General features: G+C 66.6%; 1 non-coding gene across 1 annotated transcript; it reads left to right on the forward strand.

Moving 5' to 3' along the window:
- The first annotated feature begins 128 nt into the window (after positions 1–128).
- On the forward strand, positions 129–201 carry TRNAM-CAU. The gene has a single exon. It is a non-coding gene; the product is annotated as a tRNA-Met (tRNA).
- The last annotated feature ends 209 nt before the right edge of the window (positions 202–410 follow it).

Below are 410 nucleotides of genomic sequence, written 5' to 3' on the forward strand. Positions count from 1 at the left end.
TAAAACACCCGTGGGGAGGGGAGAGCCAGCCCCGGCCGCTCCTCCGGCCCCTCGTCCTCCCGCAGCACGAGATGGGGCGGTGCCGGGGAGCGGCGTCGAGAGGGAGCGCACTGGAGAGCTTTCAAGCCGCCTCGTTAGCGCAGTAGGTAGCGCGTCAGTCTCATAATCTGAAGGTCGTGAGTTCGAGCCTCACACGGGGCAAAGGCGGGTACTTATTTTCTTTCTGCCGCAGACCGGCGCCCACATCGCTACGCCTGTTGCTCCGGGGTCCCCACAGCTGTCCCCGAGGCGGCCGCAGGCCTCACACGGGGCAAAGGCGGGTACTTATTTTCTTTCTGCCGCAGACCGGCGCCCACATCGCTACGCCTGTTGCTCCGGGGTCCCCACAGCTGTCCCCGAGGCGGCCGCAG

Source organism: Pterocles gutturalis, unplaced genomic scaffold (assembly GCF_000699245.1).
Source record: "Pterocles gutturalis isolate BGI_N339 unplaced genomic scaffold, ASM69924v1 scaffold18106, whole genome shotgun sequence".
Lineage (NCBI taxonomy): Eukaryota > Metazoa > Chordata > Aves > Pterocliformes > Pteroclidae > Pterocles > Pterocles gutturalis.